The sequence below is a fragment of the Eleutherodactylus coqui genome, chromosome 4 (genome assembly GCF_035609145.1).
Source record: "Eleutherodactylus coqui strain aEleCoq1 chromosome 4, aEleCoq1.hap1, whole genome shotgun sequence".
NCBI lineage: Eukaryota > Metazoa > Chordata > Amphibia > Anura > Eleutherodactylidae > Eleutherodactylus > Eleutherodactylus coqui.
Window position 1 is genome coordinate 267,445,827 of NC_089840.1, and position 15,034 is coordinate 267,460,860.

Below are 15,034 nucleotides of genomic sequence, written 5' to 3' on the forward strand. Positions count from 1 at the left end.
CTTCAATCAGGGAAGACATTAGCTGTGAGTCACTGGGTTTATAAAGGAGCTGTAAGCTGACATTTATCTTTGAGTAAATACTTTTATTCCACAAAAAGTTTCTATGTAGCTGAGGGCTCTTTAACAAATTGGGCGCTACCATTTCCTTTGACAGGGGAATGAGCCCCTACACATTCTGATACTGCCAGCTATGATTGAACACTGTCAGTATCCTCGGCCCATAAGCCTTTAGCTATGCCCCTGGACAAGGGCAATGGTATCACCATGTAGTCAGCACAGAGGTTTGGTATTTACTATAGACATGGTATGGCGGGGCAGTGGTAGGGAAGGTGGGCTCGAAGTTTTACTCTGCCACTGTGAATGGTATCTTTGACAGTGACCAGACTCTGGCACCTTATAAGTTATTATACTTACCAAATGCTTCAATAATGCGGATAAGGATAATATTGACTCCTAAGAAGACAGTAACAATCACTCCTCTCCAGGAAGGCATCCAGATCTGGGGCTTAGCTGTGAGGATTATTAATAAGACACAGTCATTGTGTAATCTAATGGTAAATTTTTATTGTCTTACATTTTCATAAAACCCAAATTCATGGAGGAGTGATTCCCCCTGGATAATAAGAGTCTGGGGTTTCTTAACCACCCACAAAAAGTTTTTTGGGGAGATTTATGAACCTTTAACCCCTTGAGTGGCGGGTTTCTTACCCCCGGTCAGACCCACCAGAGCAGGTTTTGTAAATGGTCTAATCATTGAATTTCAACTACTTTTCCAGTCGCGTTCCAAGAGCCATAACTGTTTCATTTTTCCATTGACACGGCCATATGAGGGCTTGTTTTTTGCGGGACAAGTTGTTCTTTTTGATGGCTTCATTTTTGGGTATATATAATGTATTGCATAACTTTGGTAAAAACATTTGTAGGGAGATTGGGGGAAAAAAAAGAAATTCTGCCATTTGTTTTTTGGATTTCATTTTTACGGCGTTCAACATGCAGAATAAATATTGTAATAACATTATTCTCTGAGTCGACACAATTCCAGCAATACCGAGTTTATACAGTTTTTATGTTTCGCTATTTTTGTGCATTTTAAGCATTTTTTTTTAAAGGTTTGCTTTTGTGTCGCCACATTCCAAGAGCAGTATTAATTTTATTTTTCCATTCCCAGAGCTCTAGAAGGCCGTGCTCTTTGCAGGATGAACTCCAGTCTTCGTTTATCTATTTTTTTGGAACATGTAAAATTTTGATCGCTTTTTATTCCATTTTTTCCAGGGGCAAGATTAACAAAATCTGTAATTCTGGCATGTTTTTTATTTTTATTTTTCACTGCATTCTCTGAGCAGTATAAATAATGTATTAAAGTAATTCTACAGGCCAGTAAGATTATGCCAATACCAAATTGTAATAGTTATTTTTCTTTTTCATGACTTTTTCACACTTAAAAAAAAAGTAATAAAAGTTTAAATCACCCTCCTTTTGCCATATCTATAATAAAAAAAATCTAAATCCGGAAAGAAAAATACAAATTTGGTATCGCCGCGTCCATAAATATCCGATCTATCAAAGTAATGGATTATTTACCCCACACGGTGAACATAGTCCGAAAAAAAAATAAAGAACGCCACAAATGCACTTTTTCAGTCACCCTGTCTCCCAGAAAAAAATGCAATAAAAAGCGAACAAAAAGTCGTATGTATTCCAGACTCATACCAATGTAAACTACAGGACATCCTGCAAAAAATGAGCCCTCACTTAACTACGTCGACGGAAAAATAAAAAAGTTATTGCGCGCAGAAGATGCAGCAGAAAATAATTTAAAAAAATTAAATGTCTTTGAAAAAAATACAAGTACTACAGTAAAAAAAAGTATACACATTTGGTATCATAGTAATCGTACTGACACATAGAATAAAGTTATCATGTCATTTTTGTTGCAGTTTGTGCGCCGTAGAAACAAGACGCACTGAAAGATGGAGGAATGTCGTTTTTTTTTTCATTTTACTCCACTTAGAATTTAGTTAAAGTTTTTCAGCATATTAAATAGCACCATTAAAAAATACAACTCGTCCCGCAAAAAACAAGCCCTCATACAGCGACGTCCATGGATAAATGAAGGAGTTATGATTTCTTAAATGGGGGGAGGGAAAAAAGAAATGGGGAAAAAAGAAAAAAAGGGGCCATGTCATTAAGGGGTTAAATAATGTACCAACTTCCTTCTCTGGGTCATTACGACGCACGGATACCACATGTGTGATTTTATTTTAAATTTTTTACAAGTAAAGGGAGACAAGTGTTTTTATTTATTTTTTTTTTCATCATTTTTTTACTTTTGTTTTTTTAACTTTTTTTTATTTTTGTCCCTTTAGGGGACTTCCACAGGGACCCATCAGGACCCCCTGATCACTTTCGGGGGTCCAATGGTAACAGCCCTTTACATGCTGCAGTGACAGCCCTTTACATGCTGCAGTCACATAGACTGCAGCATGTAAAGGGTTAACACAGCAGAGATCAGAGGTTTTCTCTGATCCCTGCTGTAAGAGCTGGTGCCTGGCTGTCCTCTGACAGCCAAGTACCAGCTCTCCCTGCCACAGAGACAGTCGGCTTGCTTCTGACAAGCCGATGGTCTCTATGGCAACATATAAACAAAGCAGGAGACTTAGAAGCAGGAGATTGCTGGCAGATCGGCAATATCTTCTGCTTCTGTTGTTCAAAGCCCTCGCTTTGTTCTCTGTGGGACTGTGCAGGCAGAGCACAATGTCACAGCTTGTGGCATTGTGCTCTGCAGCTCCCATAGTGATACATAGCCCAGAAATCTTCCGGGCTATATCACTATCGGCAGTGGAGCTCCTCCCAGAAAATTTCCGGGCGTGCCACTCAAGGGGTTAATTTACAAGCTTTACAAAAATTCTACAAACTGAAAAAATAACAAGAAAATTTTGTAATATTTGTTGGTCATATACTATTTAGCTAAAAGTATATGAACCCCTCCTAATTATCAAAGTATTACTAAAAACTTTTTAAGCAGTGGAGGGTTTGACTTGAAATTTGCCCTGTAGCTCTACTGCAGCATGTCTGCTGCAGACGCTCTGCAGCAAATTTCGCCCATGTGACCATAACCTTAATGTTGCCAGTACAAGGTAGTAAAACATAAAAAAAATATTTATTTGGTATCATAGTAATCATAATGACACAGAATAAAATTAACGTGTTGTTTATACTTTACAGTGAATACTCTTAGAACAAAACCTGTTTTGTGCCCCCTCAAAGAACATTAACCCTTTGCAATCCAATTGTGGATTCAGGGCTTTCTCTTTCTGCCATTATACAATGGCGCCATATTCTGGCTGGAGCCAGTACTGTAGTATGTGACATGCTGGAGAGGCCCCAACAACAAAGCATCCAGCAATATATAGTAAGAATGCCCTGTTGGACATCTTCCGTAATTGGAGCTGCACAGGCTTCAATCAGAATGTAGGAAGATGTCAGTCAGTGGATTGAAAAGGGTTAATCAAAAGATTTTTAAGACATTATATGTACCCTGAAATGCAATACCATTAAAAAAGTGACCCTCTATTGGAACACAGTGATGAAAAGATGAACAAATTATTGTGTCCTTAAAGGGGTTCTGACATGAAAAAAAAAAAAAATTTACTTACCTTGCCTGGCCAGGACCGATCGTCAGGCATGTCCCCTCCATTGGGCATCTTCTTTTGCTTCTTGAAGCAGAGCTGGAGCGGTCAAAATGACCACTTCCTGCTCCGTCCGTCAGCCACTTCAGAGGTGAACGGATGGGCGCCACGTCACAATCAGTGCTTGCTCTGGGCGGCCCGTCCGTCCTGGCTGAACTCCCGAGTGCTGCGCATGTGCAGTGGAGAGGCGGCCCGTCCTAACTCCTGTCAGAGGGCACCTGTCTACTGCGCCTCTTCCCAGAGGGGGGCGGCCCGTCCTGGCTCGTCGGAGGAAGAAGAAAGCCTGCTGGGAGATGACTCCCGCTGCACAACAGCAACAGAACACTAGGTAAGTATTAGTGTTTTTATGCTTTAACAGGCCAAAAATCATGGGTTCTCTGTGTCCATTAGGCAGACCAGGGAACAATGGCTGCTAAAGCATAAAAACCTTATTCGTGTCAGAACTCCTTTAAGGTTGAAAAGAGCTGCATCTTTAGGGTGGCTTCACACGAGGGAGTTTTTGTGCATGCATATGCGCGCATAAAAACACGCATCTATTACAACCAATACATTCCCTAAGGCCTCATGTCCACGGGGAAAATCGGGCCCGCTACGGATTCTACATGTAGAATCTGCAGCGGGTCCCTCCTGCCCCGCGGACATGAGGGCTGAAAATACAAATAAATGACAATAAACTCACCTCCCATCCGCTCCGTTTCTTCTCTTCGCGGCGGCGTCATCTTCTCTCGTCGCGGCCGGATCTTCATTCTTCGGCTCGGCGGATGTGCACGATGACGTCGGTGACGTGCCCCGCGCATGCGCCGGGCCAAAGCAAAATGATCCGGCCGCGGCTGAGAGAGGATGGCGCGGCGCCGAAGAGAAGAACCGGAGCGGGTAAGTAAAATGTGATTTTTGTGTCCCGCGGATCCGGACGGCTTCCATAGGCTTCAATAGAAGCCCGCGGAAGCCGTCCCCGCGGGAGACCCGCATGAAAATGGAGCATGGTCCAGATTTTTTCATGCTCCATTTTTTTTTAAATCACTTTTATTGACGATCCGCGGGTATTTATCTACCCGCGGGTGGTCAATGCATCCCTATGGGATGCGGATCCGCGCGCGGGAGAAGAGTTAAAATCCGCTGCGGATTTTAATTCTTCTTTTCCCCGTGGACATGAGCCCTAAGGTGTGTTCACATGTCCGTGTTTAACAGGCCTGCGCCTGTAAAGATAGGACATGCGTGCACCATTGGGAATGCATGCATTGCCTTCAATGGCGCTGCGGCTGCTGCTGGCGGCTCCATTGAAGGCAATGTCTGCCGGCACTCCTTAATTGTTTTTCAGGGAAGAGCTTTAAATATAAGCCCTTCCCTGAAAAACAACCATTTGAGTGCAAAAAAAAATAAAAATTTATATATACTTACCCGTCCTCCGTTGCCGTGTTTCCCGCGAGGATGAAGAATACATCTGCCACATTCGGCAGCTGTTTTCTTCATCCACGCTGGGAATAAAGAACTCCCTGCTGCACCTGTCACAGATGAGACAGATGCAGCAAAGGGATTCTTTATCGGGGGAAAAAAATTCTCTAGCGCAGCTGTCATCTGTGACAGCTGCAGTAGGGGATCCAGCTGCTGGCACCACGTAATTGTTTTTCAGGGAAAGGCTTTAAATGTAATCCCTTCCCTAAAAAACAAGGCAAATTAATGTAAAAAATGTTTAAAAAACCACATACTCACCTTCCATCAGCTGCCTGGGCTTAGCCACGTCCCCACTGCGCAGTCCCCAGCTCTGCAATGCAGTTCTTTGAGCAGACGGTGAATTAAAATCCCCGCCTGCTGAAAAAGCTGCTTCTGATTAGCTATGGTGCGCAGCCAATCACAGGCAGCTCTCGCCTGTCATTCATTCATTCTACTTAGATCGCGGCAGGGAAAGGGTTCATAGAGGGAGCGCGCTCCCTCTGTGACTTCAGCCGGCTCTCGCAATGTTATCGCAGAGAGCCAGGCTGGTTGCTATGGCAACAGGACGCCAGATACCGGCGTTCTATATTACCAGAGCCTGTGATCGCTGTATAGGCAATAAGGCATTGCAGGAGAGAAGTCCTGCAATGCCTTATCGTAGCGATCATCAGTGCTACAGTGTAAGTTCCCCAGAGGGACACAAATGGTGTAAAAAAAAAATCTAAATAATGTACAAAAAATAAAAGTGTAAAAAAAAATGTTAAAAAAGCCCTTCATGCTTTTTCTCACATTAGCATAGAAAAAAACTATTTGGTTTAGTTGTGTCCAGAAAGACCCATACAATAAATCAAACATGCCTTTTATCCTGTACGGCAAATAGCGTAAAAAACCCGCTAAAAACTGAGACAAAAAAACGCAATAAAAGTGATTAAAAAAAACGTATGTACCCCAAAATGGTACTAATAAAAACTACAGCTCGACTCGCATAGAATAAGCCCTCACAGAGCTCTATCCATGGAAAAATAAAAAAGTTATAGCACTTTGAATGCAGCGATCCAAATAAGGGTTTTTATTGCAGTAAAGTAGAAAAATTATAAAAAATATAAGACTTTTGGTATCGTTGTAACCGTACCGACCCGCAGAAAAAAATGTAGTGTTTCATTTATGCTGCATAATTAATGCTTTAAAAAAAATCTAAGGCAGAATTGATACGTTTTCTCTCCCTAGAATCATAAAAATATAATAAAAGTTTTACAATATAGTCTATGTACCCAAAAATCGCACCAATAAAAACTACAGTCCGCCACGCAAAAAACAAGCCCTTAAACGGCCGCGTCGACGGAAAAATAAAAAAGTTATGGCTTTTGAAAAATGGAGATGAAAATCTAACAAAAATCGTTTGGTCTTCAACGCCAAAATAGGCCGTGTCCTTAAGGGGTTAAAACCCTTCCCTGAAAAACAATTAAGAGGTGTCGGCAGTCCATTGCCTTCAATGAAGCCGCCGGCAGCAGCCGCGGCTCCATTGAAGGCAATGCGCACCTGCATATATGTGTGTTTTTGCGCGTACCAGGGTGCGCACATACGTACACACCTTAGGGGTTGGTAAATGCCATTGTCCTTATTAAATGAAATTAAATGAAATTGAATTAAAAAAATTTAAATTGATGAATTTACCTGATCACAAATCACATTTTAAGTAGAGATGAGCGAACGTACTCGTAACGAGTACTTACGCACCCGAGTACCGCCATTTGCGAGTACTTCTGTACTCGCGCGTAAAGATTCGGGGGGCGCCGGGGGCCGGGGAGAGGCGCGGCGGGGCGGGGGGTAGCAGCGGGGAACAGGGGGGAGCCCTCTCTCTCTCCCTCTCCCCCCCACTCCCCGCCGCAACCCCCCCGCGCCGCCACGGCGCCCCCCGAATCTTTTCGCCCGAGTACGGAAGTACTCGCAAATCGCGGTACTCGGGCGAAAAAGGGGCGGGGCCGAACACGTTCGCTCATCTCTAATTTTAAGTAATTCACCAAAATGTAAACGACTGTAAAATGTGGATTTATACAATTTAAAAAAAATACACTTATCTCGTGTGTGATACAATTCGTAAATCCAATATGATTTATAGATTATTAAAACCATCTAAATTGATTCATTTTCACCATTTAGAAAAATCACATTTTATAATCCTTACAATAATGTACATTTTTGCAAAATGTGAGTTCATTAGAATTTTGTGAAATAAAATATACCTTTTCTACTACTAAAATTATTTCCTGTGTGATCTGATGAATATATCTCAAACATACATTCACAAACAGGTAGAACACTATAGAATGTGGACTGACTCTAACTTTTAATTTTATGATTTTGGTCCTATTTGATTACCAAGTCCCATAATCCTATATAGCCCTTACCTGGTGTCTCCATGTATTAAGCAGTGTGATGTAACTCTCAGTATGCTGTAAACGGTATCGGCCTTTTCAGAGTATAGTTCTGTGGTCTGTTGCTCAGTGCCCAGATAGCTGGCTCTTCCTGTGTATACGCTCAGAACATCATGTTACAGATAGATCAGGAAATGAGTGCAGGGGTCAGTAACCATATTCCGGCCTTACATGCAGTGAGGTGCACTGACCACAATCTAATCAGTGGTTTGAAAAGTTTGAGTTATAATTCTTAAAATACCCAGAGATAAAGTTTTGTGCCCATGTCTGATTTCTTATTAACTAAAGTATGGATATTTTCTGTGAATAGAAATCCCTTTAAGGTCAGGGATGATTGGATTTAGTACACCATGCTAGAAATGATCAATCAGTTGCCATACTGGTAGTGGTAGCGATAATGTCAAGTCTGCACATTTCAAAAATGTTGAGACGTTGCATAGAAAGTAGAGATATGTGGTCATGTGTAATGCTGCCGACTGGACACAAGATGACAGAACTGGACTTTCACTATAGCATCTGCCTTTCCAAGGATTTAATGGTTTCTCACAGAATTCAGATACCCCTAGGACTTACAGTAGAGCTGACAAAATGACAGAAAACAAATATGCAATAATAAAACTTACTAATAAGTAATATAAACTGGGAAGCCAAAACTTGCAGATCTCGTAATGGTAAGAAGTTTCTGTCAATTACTAAAGATAATTACCTTATCCAATTTGTACAGGACCCAACTAGAGGGACGGCCATTTTGTACCTAATATTAATCAACAAATCTTACAGAATAACAGGGGTGCAGATTGGGGGACACCTGAGAAATAGTGAGCATAATATAAATCATTTCCACTTGTCTTTCAATAGGGAGTTTTATCGGGGTGCTACATAAAAAGTAAATTTTAGGAAGTCAAGTTCAATCAGCTCAGAGATCCCCTAAGCCTATTGACTGGGACAATGTTCTCAAAAATAAGAGTAAAGACGATAAATGGGGAATGTTTAAAAACATCTTAATTATTTACTGTAAGAGGTTTATACCTTACAGGAATGAAAGGAATAGGAGAAAACCAATGTGGCTCAATAAAGATGTATGGGGGGCAATAAACAACAAAAAGAAAGTGGTTAAACTACTAAAACAAGCGGACAGAAAAGAAGCACTAAAAACCTATGAGGAAAAAAAATAAATTATGTAAAAATTATATAAAAGCAGTAAATATGGTGACTAGAGATGAGCGAACATACTCGTCCGAGCTTGATATTCGTGCGAATATTACGGTGTTCGGGATGCTCGTTACTCGTAACGAGTACCACGCGATGTTCCGGTTACTTTCAGTTTCCTCTCTGAGACGTTAGCGCGCTTTTCTGGCCAATTGAAAGACAGGGAAGGCATTACAACTTCCCCCTGTGACGTTCAAGCCCTATACCACCCCCCTGCTGTGAGTGGCTGGGGCGATCAGATGTCACCCGAGTATAAAAGTCGGCCCCTCCCGCGGCTCGCCTCAGATGTCTTGTGAGTTAGCTGAGGGAAAGTGCTGTTCTATTGGAGTTGCTGTAGGGAGAGTGTTTGTAGTGAGTGTAGGCTTCAAGAACCCCAACGGTCCTTCTTAGGGCCACATCTACGTGTGTGCAGGCTGCTGTTAGCAGTGGAGAAATTTTTTTTTTCCTCAAAATCGGCAGTGCAGAGCATTGCACCCGGTATTAGGGACAGAAGTGGTGGTTAGGCAGGGAGAGTGTTAGGAGTGAGTGTAGCCTTCAAGAACCTCAACGGTCCTTTCTAGGGCCACATTTAACTGTGTGGAGTACTGTGCAGGCTGCTGTTAGCTGTGTTGCTTTTTTTTTTTTTTCTCAAAATCGGCTGTGCAGAGCATTGCACCCTGCATTGATACTACAGGCACAGAATTGTGTAGGCAGGGCCGCAACACAGTTATATTAGTCATTGAATAGACGCAGTGGGCCTTTTCTTTTTTAACAAAAGGGAAAAAAGTATATTTGCCCTGCCTCTGTCAGTCCTAAGGGCTCTGGGTACGTGTGTGCTGCGTGGAGAACCTAAAAAAATCAGACGCAACCAGCTACGGTTGAGTGCAGCCTTGCGCCAATTTCTTTCCTGCCTGGGAAATACCTGCTCTGCCACAGTTAATAACTCTGCAACAGTAAAGTTCTGTGACACTTTTGCAGGGCCGCAACTCAGTTATATTAGTCATTGAATAGACGCAGTGGGCCTTTTCTTTTTTAACAAAAGGGAAAAAAGTATATTTGCCCTGCCTCTGTCAGTCCTAAGGGCTCTGGGTACGTGTGTGCTGCGTGGAGAACGTAAAAAAATCAGACGCAACCAGCTACGGTTGAGTACAGCCTTGCGCCAATTTCTTTCCTGCCTGGGAAATACCTGCTCTGCCACAGTTAATAACTCTGCAACAGTAAAGTTCTGTGACACTTTTGCAGGGCCGCAACACAGTTATATTAGTCATTGAATAGACGCAGTGGGCCTTTTCTTTTTTAACAAAAGGGCAAAAAGTATATTTGCCCTGCCTCTGTCAGTCCTAAGGGCTCTGGGTACGTGTGTGCTGCGTGGAGAACGTAAAAAAATCAGACGCAACCAGCTACGGTTGAGTGCAGCCTTGCGCCAATTTCTTTCCTGCCTGGGAAATACCTGCTCTGCCACAGTTAATAACTCTGCAACAGTAAAGTTCTGTGACACTTTTGCAGGGCCGCAACACAGTTATTAAACTTATTATTCATTCACTAGAGGCAGTGGGCCTTTCCTTTTTAAAAAAAGTTAAAAAATTATATTTGGCCTGCAGGCTTGCGCCAATTTCTTTCCTGCCTGTGAAGTGAAATCAAATCACTGCTAATACAGCATGCTGAGGGGTAGGGGTAGGCCTAGAGGACGTGGACGCGGGCGAGGACGCGGAGGGCCAAGTGAGGGTGTGGGCACAGGCCGAGCCAGTGCGGTGGCCAGGGGTAGAGGCAGGGCCAGACCGAATAATCCACCAACTGTTTCCCAAAGCGCCCCCTCGCGCCATGCCACCATGCACAGGTCAAGGTGCTCTACGGTGTGGCAGTTTTTCACAGAGACGCCTGACGACCGACGAACAGTGGTGTGCAACCTTTGTCGCGCCAAGATCAGCTGGGGAGGCACCACCAACAGCATGCGCAGGCATATGATGGCCAAGCACCCCACAAGGTGGGACGATGCCCGTTCACCGCCTCCGGTTTGCACCACTGCCTCTCCCCCTGTGCCCCAACCTGCCACTGAGATCCAACCCCCCTCTGAGGACACAGGCACTACCGTCTCCTGGCCTGCACCCACACCCTCACCTCCGCTGTCCTCGGCCCCATCCAGCAATGTCTCTCAGCGTAGCGTCCAGACGTCGCTAGTGCCACAGTTTGAGCGCAAGCGCAAGTACGACGGCACGCACCCGCACGCTCAAGCATTAAACGTGCACATTGCAAAATTGATCAGCCTAGAGATGCTGCCGTATAGGCTTGTGGAAACGGAGGCTTTCAAAAGCATGATGGCGGCGGCTGCCTCGCGCTACTCGGTTCCCAGTCGCCACTACTTTTCCCGATGTGCCGTCCCAGCCCTGCACGACCACGTCTCCCGCAACATTGTACGCGCCCTCACCAACGCGGTTACTGCCAAGGTCCACTTAACAACGGACACGTGGACAAGCACAGGCGGGCAGGGCCACTATATCTCCCTGACGGCACATTGGGTGAATTTAGTGGAGGCTGGGACAGAGTCAGAGCCTGGGACTGCTCACGTCCTACCCACCCCCAGATTTGCGGGCCACAGCTTGGTGGTGGTATCTGCAGCGGTGTATGCTTCCTCCACTAAAGCACCTTCCTCCTCCTCCTCCTCCTCCAACGCAACCTCTGTCTCGCAATCAAGATGTGTCAGCAGCACGTCGCCAGCAGTCGGTGTCACGCGGCGTGGCAGCACAGCGGTGGGCAAGCATCAGCAGGCCGTGCTGAAACTACTCAGCTTAGGAGAGAAGAGGCACACGGCCCACGAACTGCTGCAGGGTCTGACAGAGCAGACCGACCGCTGGCTTGCGCCGCTGAGCCTCCAACCGGGCATGGTCGTGTGTGACAACGGCCGTAAGCTGGTGGCGGCTCTGCAGCTCGGCAGCCTCACGCACGTGCCATGCCTGGCCCATGTCTTTAATTTGGTGGTTCAGCGCTTTCTGAAAAGCTACCCCCACTTGTCATACCTGCTCGGAAAGGTGCGCCAGCTCTGCGCACATTTCCGCAAATCCCACACGCACGCTGCCACCCTGCGGACACTGCAACATAGGTTTAATCTGCCAGTGCACCGACTGCTGTGCGACGTGCCCACACAGTGGAACTCTACGCTCCACATGTTGGCCAGACTCTATGAGCAGCGTAGAGCTATAGTGGAATACCAACTCCAACTTGCGCGGCGCAGTGGGAGTCAGCCTCCTCAATTATTTACAGAAGAGTGGCCCTGGTTGGCAGCCATCTGCCAGGTCCTTGGAAAATTTGAGGAGTCTACCCAGGTGGTGAGCGGCGATGCTGCAATCATTAGCATCACCATTCCTCTGCTATGCATCTTGAGAAGTTTCCTGCAAAGCATAAAGGCAGACGCTTTGAGCTCGGAAACAGAGCCGGGGGAAGACAGTATGTCGCTGGATAGTCAGAGCACCCTCCTGTCTATATCTCAGCGCGTTCAGGAGGAGGAGGAGGAGCATGAGGAGGATGAGGAGGAGGGGGAAGAGACAGCTTGGCCCACTGCTGACGGTACCCATGCTGCTTGCCTGTCATCCTTTCAGCGTGTATGGCCTGAGGAGGAGGAAGAGGAGGAGGAGGAGGATCCTGAAAGTGATCTTCCTAGTGAAGACAGCCATGTGTTGCGTACAGGTACCCTGGCACACATGGCTGACTTCATGTTAGGATGCCTTTCTCGTGACCCTCGCGTTACACGCATTCTGGCCACTACGGATTACTGGGTGTACACACTGCTCGACCCACGCTATAAGGAGAACCTTTGCACTCTCATACCCGAAGAGGAAAGGGGTTCAAGAATGATGCTATACCACAGGGCGCTGGTGGACAAACTGATGGTAAACTTCCCATCCGACAGCGCTAGTGGCAGAAGGCGCAGTTCCGAGGACCAGGTAGCAGGGGAGGCGCAGAGATCAGGCAGCATGTACAGCGCAGGCAGGGGAACATTCTCCAAGGCCTTTGCCAGCTTTATGGCTCCCCAGCAATACTGTGTCACCGCTCCCCAGTCAAGGCTGAGTCGGTGGGAGCACTGTAAAAGGATGGTGAGGGAGTACGTAGCCGATCGCACGACCGTCCTCCGTGACGCCTCTGCCCCCTACAACTACTGGGTGTCGAAGCTGGACACGTGGCCTGAACTCGCGCTGTATGCCCTGGAGGTGCTTGCTTGTCCTGCGGCTAGCGTCTTGTCAGAGAGTGTGTTTAGTGTGGCTGGGGGAATCATCACGGATAAGCGTACCCACCTGTCAACCGACAGTGCCGACAGGCTAACACTCATCAAGATGAACAAAGCCTGGATTTCCCCAGACTTCTCTTCTCCACCAGCGGACAGCAGCGATACCTAAGCAATACGTAGGCTGCACCCGCGGATGGAAGCATCGTTCTCTCTCACCATCCAAAACGGGGACATTTCTGCTTCATCAATCTGTGTATAATATTCCTCCTCCTCCTCCTCCTGCTCCTCCTCCTGAAACCTCACGTAATCACACCGAACGGGCAATTTTTCTTAGGGCCACAAGGCTCACTCATCTAATTGTTCTAAACAATTTTTATATGTTTCAATGCTCTTAAAAGCGTTGAAACTTTAACTTGAACCAATTTTTCGTTAAACTGGGCTGCCTCCAGGCCTAGTTACCACTTAAGCCACATTAACCAAAGCGATTAATGGGTTTCACCTGCCATCTTGGTTGGGCATGGCCAATTTTTACTGAGGTACATTAGTACTGTTGGTACACCAATGTTTTGGGGCCCTCACCTACAGTGTAATCATAGCAATTTCTATGTTCTTCGCCTGCACTCATGGTACAGAAGTGTGTGTGGGGTTGGCCTACACTTTAGCTACATAAATGTAACTTGGGCCTTGGCTATACTGCAGCTACTGAAATGGAACTAAGACTGCGCTCCCACTATACTGCTGCTTCGGAATTGTTACTGGGGCCTGTGTAGGCTGCTACTATTACTGAAATGGAACTAAGACTGTGCTCCCCCTATAATGCTGCTAGTGATATGTTAGTGGGGCCTGTCGCTAATACTACGGCTGAAATGTTACTAATTCTGGGCTCTGCCTATACCGCTGCTAATGGTATGTCTCTGGGGTGTGGAAACAGAGGCTTCCCAAAGACATGATGGCGGCGAGGCCATTTCCCACCAACGCTGTTACTGTTAAGGTGCATATAACCACAGACACGTGGAGAGGACACGTAGTGCCTCCAAAACATCCCCCGCCACGGCCCACTTAATCCTGGCCACATTCCGAAAACCAACAAAATAAAACCACGCTACTAGGTCCGCAGTCACCATCACATTACCACCAACGCGGTTACTGTTAAGGTACATATTACCAGTCTGACTGGGGCATGCAGTGTTGGCCGGAGCCCACCTGCATTAAGCACGACATTACTACCTCAGCTGTGTTGGGCAATGCAATGGGATATTTTTGTGTATCGCCGGTGGGTTCCAGGGAGCCACCCATGCTGTAGGTGCACAAGGAGTTTAACCTACATGTGTCCACTTGTAAAGGAACCCCAGTCTGACTGGGGCATGCAGTGTGGGCCGAAGCCCACCTGCATTAAGCACGACATTACAACCTCAGCTGTGTTGGGCAATGCAATGGGATACTTCTATGTACCGCCGGTGGCTTCCTGACACCCACCCATGCTGTGGGTCCACAGGGAATTATAAATGCATCTGTTTCCACTTGTAAAGAACCCCAGTCAGACTGGGGCATGCAGTGTGGGCCGAAGCCCACCTGCATTAAGCACGACATTACTACCTCAGCTGTGTTGGGCAATGCAATGGGATATTTTTGTGTATCGCCGGTGGGTTCCAGGGAGCCACCCATGCTGTAGGTGCACACGGAGTTTAACCTACATGTGTCCACTTGTAAAGAACCCCAGTCTGACTGGGGCCTGCAGTGTGGGCCGAAGCCCACCTGCATTAAGCACGACATTACAACCTCAGCTGTGTTGGGCAATGCAATGGGATATTTCTATGTACCGCCGGTGGCTTCCTGGCACCCACCCATGCTGTGGGTCCACAGGGAATTATAAATGCATCTGTTTCCACTTGTAAAGAACCCCAGTCAGACTGGGGCATGCAGTGTGGGCCGAAGCCCACCTGCATTAAGCACGACATTACTACCTCAGCTGTGTTGGGCAATGCAATGGGATATTTTTGTGTATCGCCGGTGGGTTCCAGGGAGCCACCCATGCTGTAGGTGCACACGGAGTTTAACCTACATGTGTCCAC